The sequence below is a fragment of the Gracilinanus agilis genome, chromosome 1 (genome assembly GCF_016433145.1).
Source record: "Gracilinanus agilis isolate LMUSP501 chromosome 1, AgileGrace, whole genome shotgun sequence".
In the NCBI taxonomy this organism is placed as follows: domain Eukaryota; kingdom Metazoa; phylum Chordata; class Mammalia; order Didelphimorphia; family Didelphidae; genus Gracilinanus; species Gracilinanus agilis.
In genome coordinates, this window is record NC_058130.1 from 581,735,621 (window position 1) to 581,745,274 (window position 9,654).

At 35.7% G+C, this 9,654-nt stretch overlaps 1 pseudogene; it reads right to left on the reverse strand.

Annotated features, from left to right (window-relative positions):
• Positions 1-266: 266 nt before the first annotated feature.
• On the reverse strand, positions 267-9,052 carry LOC123254384 (annotated as a pseudogene).
• Positions 9,053-9,654: the final 602 nt, after the last annotated feature.

The following is a 9,654-nucleotide window of genomic DNA, read 5'->3' on the forward strand; positions in this document are numbered from 1 at the left end:
TAGGAGCTATTATTATTAACAATAAGTCAGGCCTGAGTTTGTGAATATAAGTTGGTCCAAAACTGTAGTACAGATAGTGGGCAGTGACCTCAGGGGCCAGAGGATAATTCTGTGTGAAAAACTTCAGGTTTCTCTAAGAATGGAGGCATAGGTGCCATATGCCCCTTTAGTCCCATTTTCCAAAGTGGTCAGATCTTGTCACTCTAGGTGTCATGGAATTGAGAGTCTAGGCAGCCCCTTTCCTTCTGCATGAAGGGGAGGCTGCCCTAGGACTCAGAGGAGGATTTTGAGGTGCTGAGGAGCAGGGCTTTGTAGAAGGCAGAGTTCAGGAAATGAGGGTAGGAGTCCTACATACATCAAACATATGGGATGATGGCTCTTGCACCTTTTTGTTGATGACTTCCCATGCCCAGGAGTCGAGGCTCATCTCTTTGGGAGAGAGGATGGAAATATAGCCTTTGTAGATGAGCTGAGCCTTCTTGTTTGTTGCCTTCTCCCTTGAGTTCCTCACAGACCAGCCAGAAAAGCATGTTCTCCTTACTATATCCCATACAAAGGAACTCCTGGAACACATTGGGGCCAGCAGGATTCTTCATTAGGTTTTTAAAAGACTAGGCCCAGCTCTGGACCTCCTCTTGGCTGGACTTGGTGCAAGTTTCACAGTTGGGGATGGTCTCCAGTCTGGTCTCTTAGCCTAGAGGTTTTCCAAGCCCATTGCCATTCTACATTCCATGAACAACTGCAACAGCAGCACCAGCAGTAGCAGCAAGCATTGGGCTGGAATGGAGCCAGAGGGGCTGGGTCATTTCCGAACACAGAAGGGTCATTTCTGAACACAGACACTATTCTGTCTCCTCTGACCCTGGATGCTGCTTCCCAGCCTCATCAGCTGTTGGCATGAATGGGCTGTATTTGTCTCTAGTGCTCCTTCCACTTTGGATCACGGCGCCCACACTCTTTGCTTAAAAGTACTGTTTCTTGTCCTGTTGCACTATAACTGGCTCTCCTAACAATTTTCATTCAGGGCACGTTCTTACCAGATGGATCTTATTTTTCTTTCTGATAGAGTTACTAGGTTGGTAGGTCAGAAGAATGCCATACTCTATCTGGATTTCAGCAAGACATTTGATGAAGTTCTTCATCTATCCAGGTGTCTACAACTTGGCCTGCACTCTCTCCCAGTTTCAGGGGTCTCTCAGTCTTTCTCCAGGGTCTCTATGTCTCAGGGTCCCTTGTATCTCTTAGTATCTCTGACTAGGGATATCTGCTCATTTCTCAGTTTTTCAGTGTCCATGTGTCCTTGGGCTGTGTGTCTCCAGAGCTCTCAGGATTACTTAGTGTCTCTCAATCTCAGAGTCTCAGGATTTTGGAAACTTGGCTCCCCATGCAACAGATAGAGATTCAGGATCAGGAGTCACCCCCAGAGCTGGGAAAGAGAGGGGTAGGGGCTCACTGCACAGGTGCCAAGGCTGCCACCAGAGACTTTCTCTGGAGGAATTTTTCATTTGACTAAATTCAGTTTTAATTTCTTCACCTGAGAACTGCTGGTACATATCTTTGAATCATTTTTCAATTGGGGAATGACTTGTATTCTTATTAATTTGATCCAGTTCTCTATGTAGTTGAAAAAGTAGGCTTTAGTCAGGGACACAATATAAATTTTTCCCAGTCTGTTGTTTACCTTCTAATCATGGTTGCATTGCTTTTGTTTGTACATTTAAAAAAATTAATGTAGTAAAGTTATTTTATATCTTGTAATGTTCTCTATGTTTTGTTCGGTCTTAAATTCTTCCATCATCCGTAGGTTTAATACATATACTCTTTCATACGATATCTACCTTTATTGTTAAATCATGTGTTCATTTTGACATTATTTTGGTCTATGGCATGAGATGTTGGTCTATGCCCCCTAGTTTCTGCTACAGTTTTGCAGTTTTCTCAGTAGTTTCAAAGAGCTCTTCTTTCAAAGATTTGGATCTTTGGATTTGTCAGATATAAGTTACTATAGTCAATAATTACTGTGTGTTGAGTTCTTGACCTAGTCCATTGATTCATTACTCTATTTCTTAGCCACTACCAGGTTGTTTTGATGGTTGCTGCTTTATAGTGCAATTTGAGATCTGGTACAGCTGAGTCTCCATTTTTTGTTAATTCCCTTAATATTCTTGACCTTTTGCACTTCCAGATGAATTTTATTATTTTGTAGCTCTGTGAAATAATTATTTGGTAGTTTGTTTGGTATAGCACTAAAAAGGTAAATTAATTTAGGTAGAATTGACATTTTTTTTAAGTTGGCTCGGCCTATCCATGAGCAATTGATGTCTTTCCAGTTTTTTTTTAATCTGACTTTATTTTTATGAAAAGTGTTTTGTAGTTGTGTTCATATATTTCTTGAGTTCTTCTTGGCAGGTAGACTCCCAGATATTTTATGTAGTCTACAGTTTATTTTAATGGGATTTCTCTATCTGTTGCCATTGGACTTTATTAATAGTGTATAGCAATAAGAAAAAAAAAAGAAGAAATTGAAGGAATTAGAACAGGCAATGAGGAAATAGAGCAATCATAATGCATTCCAGTCTGCACTTCCTATGTTGTTCCCCAACAAGTTTGTCAAAGGACTCACCCCACTTTTTTTCATCTTCAACCTCTTTACATTTTCCATATTTTGGTGGTGTACATATATATGGTCTCTCTAAAAGAAAGTAAACTCCTCAAAGGTAGATAGTTTCATTTCTATTTTTGTTTCCCTAGCAGTCATCACAGTGCCCAACACATAGTAAGTATTTAACCAATGCTTGTTCATTGAGAAATTATATTCATTAAAAGTTCAATTCCATTTCTTATGAAATATGTTTCAGCTTCTGATACTGAAATATTAGAATCTGGTGTATTCATGTCACATGAAGGAATTAGGAATCTCCACCTGATTCAAGAGCTGAAATTTCTTGTGGCCTTTTCCTACTTGAAATAATAAATTGATATTATAAAGTGATGTCAAAGATTAAAGGTTTCTAGATAGAGACTTGGCAGCAACTTTAGAAGTCATTTACTCCAGTCTAATCATTTTAAAAAAGAAGAATCTCAGAGCCATAGAAGTTAAATGATTTGCCCAATACAGGTAGTACTGGTGGTTCTGCTTCTAAATAAAAGATGTAATTATTTTGTTTTTTATCATGTTTTAAAACATGAGAAATAAGAAAATTTGAAGCATCTCTTTTTATGAAAGTACTGTATTCATTAGACTATGCTTATATGGAAGACATTAAATTATGTTCATTTTAAACATTTTAACCTCTGGAATGAGTCATTTAGCAGCAAAGATTGTTTTGACAGGGATAGGGGAAAAGAAGACCTGAAGTCAAGCACCAGTCTTTGCATGAATATTGTTTGGTATTGTAAGGTAAATACATGTGACTTCTCAACTCTATTTGCTCTCTTAGTATCCCTGTTAATAATCCTCTTTTTGAATATAAAATCAGCAATGTCTCATTAATAGTGCTTAAAATTTATTAGTGATTTTTGAGCCATTCATGTGCCTAAAGTGTTTCTAAGCCATGGAGACATAACTAGAATATAAATGAAGTCAAAATAACTTTCAGAAAGGAAGAACCCACTCACTTCTGAGGATGTCCATTCCATTTTCAGATCATTGATAGGATATTCCTCAAATTCAATATGCTTCTTGGCAACTTCCATCCATTTCTCTGATATCTATCCTCTAAGAATGCAGGTATTTTAATGTTGGTACAAAGTTGAAAATTTCCCTGACTTACACATGGACTTTTTATATTGGCTAAGGAAGAACTTACCTAAATAGAGTTAAGTTTAGGAGCTATAACTAGGATACAGAGAACTCACATCATTGAAATATTTGCCAATTCAGGTTGACACCTTCTTTGCGATGTATAATCTTAGGAATTGTTGAAGACACTGAGATTTGAAGTATCATCCAGAAGGGTGAAAAAAAAATCATTTGAATGGGTTTTTTTAGAGATAAATCCTATGCATGTTACTGAACTAATGTCCTTTTTGATCTCATTCCTATTCATTGACTATATAGTTATAGTCTTTAAATGTGTTTTTATTTTTTCCCCTCATAGAAGCCTTATAGTTATTCTAGTTCTCTAATTTCTATGATAATAAGACAAGCCAATTAACCACTAGGAAGAATAGGAAGATCTCAAAGACTATAAATTATTTTAAAGCTGTTTATTTGCCTAAGTGGAAGGAATTTCCAGACTAAGAAAACCCTATATTAAATAAAATGCCAAATCTTGACCAAATATGGTAATAATAAATAAACTTTATCAAATATGTTAAAATTCCAAGAGAGTTCTTCTAAGTGAAGACAGCATATAATTTTTAAAAGAGTGAGGGGAAACAACATAGGATATGTAATTATAAAGCCATCAAAAACTAGAATAGAAAAATATCCAAAATTCAAGATTAATAATATTTCTGTGTAAAACATCAAAGAAAAATTTTGGAGTATTCCAAGCTGTCCCCATAGATTATAGAACAATTTGGTTGCTACTATTTCAGGCATGAAATAGCAGGTAGAAAAAGCAGAATCAAGAAAGGCATTGAGAAAAGGCCAAAACACCACAAAAAAAATGTCCCTAGTGAAAGGTTTTGATCTCTAAGGCATCAGGAAAAAATATTGAAATCATATTCAATTAACAATATCCATCTATTAGGAGAATTTTCTGAAACTATGGAAACCATAGAATCCATGCACTCAGTAAATAACAATTTAACATCTGCTATGTGTGAGACCCTGTGGGAAAGTCACATCACAGAAGAATGGATTTAGAACTGGAAGGAACCTAAAAGGTCATCTTCTATGGTGGTTATCAAAATCAAATATAAATGGGAACCACTAATCCTTACATAAGGGTCCCTATATTGACTTACTTTTTTAAATGTATCATCATCTATGCTTTACTACATTTTAATTTTTTTTTAATATTTTGCAATCATATTTTAATCTGATTTGGACCATACTCATGAGTATTGTAGGCTGATTTAGCCTAACTACTTCATTTTGTAGATGAGAAAAGCTAGGGTTAAAGGAACACATATTTCATCCTGTACTAGAAAATAGGTCCCTCTGTCTCCAAATCTAGTTCTCTTTCCCAAGGAGCTTATAAATTAATTTTGGTTATAACAAGGAAGTAACTATACTCCCAGGGATGGTAAATGCACAAGTGAGACACAAAATAGATGCTATCATAGCTGGGGGACAGAGATTCTTTTAAACTGAATAATAGGGTAAAGAAAGTATAAATCAAAAAAAGAAAAATCATATTAGATTTGAATTGAGGAAGGGTAGGATTATCAATTAGGGTTTCACAGAATTTAACAAGTTGCAGGGGATATGTGAGTTTGAACCACTACATGAAAGATGAAACTTCCATACAGCACTCCCAATGTGTTGCCCTAGTCTTGATTTGAAATGCACTGAAAGTAGAGTTGAGGAAAATTTGGAAGGAAACAATCCAGGTACAGCCTAGCACTCTGCTTTGACTAAGACATTCAGTTCATGAAAGACAATAAAGCTGAGAAACTTCTGGAAAGATAAGTCAAAATCAGATAATTGAAGGCCTTGAATGCAAAACTAAGGGGTTCAGCATTGATTCAGTAGGCAGTGAGATGCCATGAAAAACTTTTGAGCAGAAGAATAACGAGATGACATATATGCATCAAAAATATTAATGTGTCAAAGTTGAATAGAAGAGATGAGTTGGAGGAGAGCAGAGAAGAGAGAAGAACACTTCTGATGCTAGTACAAACATTCAGGTGAGATGTAACAAAGACCTGACAGTACAGACTGAGAAAAAAAAAAAAAAGGGTGGGAGTGTGTGATATCTCGGGAATAAAATGCCCAAGATTTGGTGATTGATTGATAGGGAGGGTGGAGAAGAGAAAAGGATGCTAAGAGCAACACTGTTATGTTAAGAATGCCGGCATTCTTTGGGAAAGTTGTTATGTGAGAACTGCCTGAATCTCTCAAACAAGTCTGTTAAAGGCCAGTGCTCTCTTTAACTAGGGATCTTTTTCGGCAATGATCAATAGGATGCTTGGCAGGCTGAACCCTACTGAATAAACAGACAATTTTGCTCTAGAGAGAGGAAGAGAGAGATTTAATGAGGTCTAGCAAACACATGGGCATTCAGGGAAATTCCTACCTCAGTACAAACATGCAAATCCATCAAAATGACTTCTATAAATTGTGAATATAATTAAAAGCAATCACACATTCCTGTAAAAGAGGATAGAAATGGATTACTAATTGATGTCTGTTCCAGTCCCATTCAGACTTCTCATGTAACCCACCAAAAAAGAATCAATAATGTGGCTCTCAAGAAACCTTTGCTTCCTTTTCCATCCAGAAAGGGAATTAAGATGAAACATTTAGCCTTCAAGAGATCTGTGTCTTTTTAAGCCCTGCCCACTACTTTGGATTTAATGAGGTCATACTCTATTATTTTCTTTCTTACTGAAGTCTGCTCCTTTAAACTCCAAAAGGGATGGGAAAATTGAAACTTCTGCGTCCAAAGATTATACCAACTCTGAGGGCCAGAAGAGGAGATTCCCCATTCCTTTTTGGGGCTTGCCAATTTTGAATCAAGGAGGACCAACCCTATTAGCTACAGAAAGTTGCCTCTCTAATCTATTTTCATGACTTACTAGAACTCCCTTCCCTGAGGCCCATTGTTGTGGCTGAAGTCAAGGAATGGAAGATTAAGTTATCAAGTCATTAAAACCAATTCTATGTTTTAAGATGTTTGCCTTTAAGAAGTTGCAAATATATGAGAAAGGACTCTTTGGATAGTATATATCTCACCTTACATATCTTATTTTATAGCCAAGAACCTTTCCTGTGACTGTATTTGAATGTCCTGTGCTTCTTCCAGTTCTTGCTGATATCTAGTCAATAAGAAGTTAACATTATTTCAGCTGATAATTATGATATTATCAAGAATGCCTAAGCAAACGTGGAGGGATCAGAGATGACTCTAGGGGTTTTAACCTGAGTCAATAGAAGAATAGTATTGTAGATATATTCTTCAGTTGTGAGGTAGATAGATAGATAGATAGATAGATTGATAGATAGATAGATACATACATACATACATACATACATATATAGATACATAGATACATAAATCTATCTATAGACAGATCATTTATTATGTATTTAATATGTACATACTAAGGAGTGCTAAGGATACAAATAAAAGAAAAAGATAGTTCCTATTCTCAAGAAGTCTACACTCTGTAAAAGGAGCAAAAAATATGAAAGTGCTTTCACTTGGGGTAAGTCTGTTAAATAGGGGAAACAGTCTTAAAAGAGTAAACTGATAAACCCAAAGATTAAAGCTGTTTAGGAAATAACTCACTATTTGACAAAAATTTCTTGGAAAACTGGAAAACATTTTACAGAAACCAAACATAACCCAACATCTCACATCATACAGCAAAATAAAGTCAAAATGGGTAAATGGTTAAGAAATAAAGAGGGGGGCAGCTGGGTAGCTCAGTGGAGTGAGAGTCAGGCCTAGAGACAGGAGGTCCTAGGTTCAAACCCGGCCTCAGCCACTTCCCAGCTGTGTGACCCTGGGCAAGTCACTTGGCCCCCATTGCCCACCCTTACCAATCTTCCACCTATGAGACGATACACCGAAGTACAAGGGTTTAAAAAAAAAAAAAGAAAGAAATAAAGGTGGCCATCACCTAATTTACGTAATGTAAATTGGGGGAGCATAGAAAAATTTACCCATTGGATCTCTGGATAAGAGAAGAATATATGACCAAAATGAGATATAGAGTGGATAAGGTGAAGTAAAATACATAATTTTGATTATGTGAAATTAATAAGGTTTTATGTAAACAAAACCAATGCAGTTGAAATTAAAAGGAAATCAGGAAACTGGGATGAGGAGGGAAATTTTCAGAAGAAGTTTCTATGATTAAGGCCTCATTTCTCAGATATATATATGGAACTAAAACAAAAAATTTTTAAAGGGCCATTTACCAACTGATAAAATAGTCAAAGAACAAGAACAGGCAGTGTTCAGAAGAGAAATACAAAGCTATCAATTGTCACATAAAAAAGTTCTAATAACTATTGATTAGAAAAATGTAAATTTGGAGAAAATGACACACTTCACAACTATATGATTAATTAATAAGACAGAAAAGGAAAAGAATAAATGCTGTTGGGAACATGGAAAAATAACTCGTGAACTGGTCCAACTATTCTTGAGAATAACTTTCAACTATACCAAAAGGTATATATGAAATTGTGCATATTCTCTGACCAAAGATACCATTTACTGGGTCTGTATCCCAAAGAGATCAAAGAAAAGGGGGAGAAACCTATTTGTCCAAAAAATATTTATAGGAACTCTGGTTTTTTTTTGGAGGTAAAGAATTCAAAACTGAGAAGATGCCCATCAATTGATGAATGGCTAAACAAGTTTAATATATAATTGTGATGCAATACTCTTCTGCTATAAGCAATAATGAGCAGAACAGTTTCAAAGAAACCTAGAAAGACTTACATGAACTGATGTAAAGTGAAGTGAATTTTACCAGAAGAACATTATGAACTGTAACAGCAATACTACAACAATGATTACCTATAAAGGACTTAGCTACTCTGATCAAGACTCAAGACAATTCCAAAGGACACATGTAGAAAAGTGCAATCCACCTTCAGAATGAGAACTGATGAACTTTGAATGCAGGTTTCAAACGTACTATTTTCACCTTTTCTGTCTTTTTTTTCCTTCTTTTTTCCAGCATGGCTAATATAGAGATATGTTTACATGACTTCACCATGCATAATTGTTATCATATTGCTTGTCTTTTAATTGGGTGGGGGAAAGTCAGGAGAGAAGAAGAGAATTTGGAACACTGGATTTTTTTTAAATTTTTTAAAACATTTATTAATGTTTATTTTTTAGAAAAGTTAACATGGTTACATAATTCATGCTCTTACTCTCCCCTTCACCCTCTGAGTCCCCGCCGCGCCCCGCTCCCCCATGGCTGATGCGTATTTCCACTGGTTTTAACCTGTTTCCAAATTGTCGAAAGTTGCATTGGTGTGGTAGTTTCAAGTCTACATCCTCAATCATGTCTGCCTCAACCCATGTGTTCAAGCAGTTGTTTTTCTTCTGTTTCCACTCCTGCAGTTCTTCCTCTGAATGTGGGTAGTGTGGAACACAATTTTAAAATTAAGTGTTGAAAAGAAAAATTAAATTAAAAAAATATCTTCTCATTTCTAAGGAAGAAAGAATGGAGAGCAAAAAATAGGAATGTTGACAGATGTTTGGGCAATATCAACCTTTAGGGCAAAAATGCTTAATATATTTTTGTGTGTCATGAATCTCTTTGATAACTTTATGAAAAATATAGATCATATCTTTGGATAATACTTTAAAATTCTTAAAATATAACACATGGGATTATAAAGGACACCAGTTACATTGAAATAAAAATGTATATATTTAAAAATTTAAAAGATCCCCTCCACCCTCAGAAAAAAATCTCTGATGTAGGAGTTAGGAGGAGGAAAAAAATTCACAAAGCACCCATCAAAGGTATGATAAGAATAGTAAAAGAATCAGCAAAATGCTATATCATAGG